This window comes from Aplysia californica, unplaced genomic scaffold (genome assembly GCF_000002075.1).
Source record: "Aplysia californica isolate F4 #8 unplaced genomic scaffold, AplCal3.0 scaffold00511, whole genome shotgun sequence".
Classification (NCBI taxonomy): Eukaryota; Metazoa; Mollusca; class Gastropoda; order Aplysiida; family Aplysiidae; genus Aplysia; species Aplysia californica.
In genome coordinates this window covers 71,469-71,851 of record NW_004797781.1, presented here as the reverse complement: position 1 = coordinate 71,851, position 383 = coordinate 71,469, and positions in this window count along the sequence as shown.

Below are 383 nucleotides of genomic sequence, written 5' to 3'. Positions count from 1 at the left end.
AAGGGTGAGAATGCTCGTAGGTGCGTAAGAATAAGCAAGGATTACGTAGTGTTTGCGGAGAGGCGATAAGACTGAGTGAAAGTAGACTTTAGCCCTCTAATCCGAATTTATTCGACCTAGATCTACATAATGTAGAACGAACCGAACCGTCAGGTTTCCACCGTATGTTATTGGGGCGACATTTTGTTGGCAGTGACGTCATGCTTGGATTAGAAGACGCTTTTCAAACTTTTGTTTTTTAAAGAATGGGGGATCGAAATCAAAATTTACTTTCACCTAGCATTGTTGTAGACCGCGCGTTACGTTAAAATATCGGTAATGTCTTGAGTTCAATTCGAGAGCATGGAGCTTGTTTAAAGGTGCAAACTTTTCTAAATTGTCAG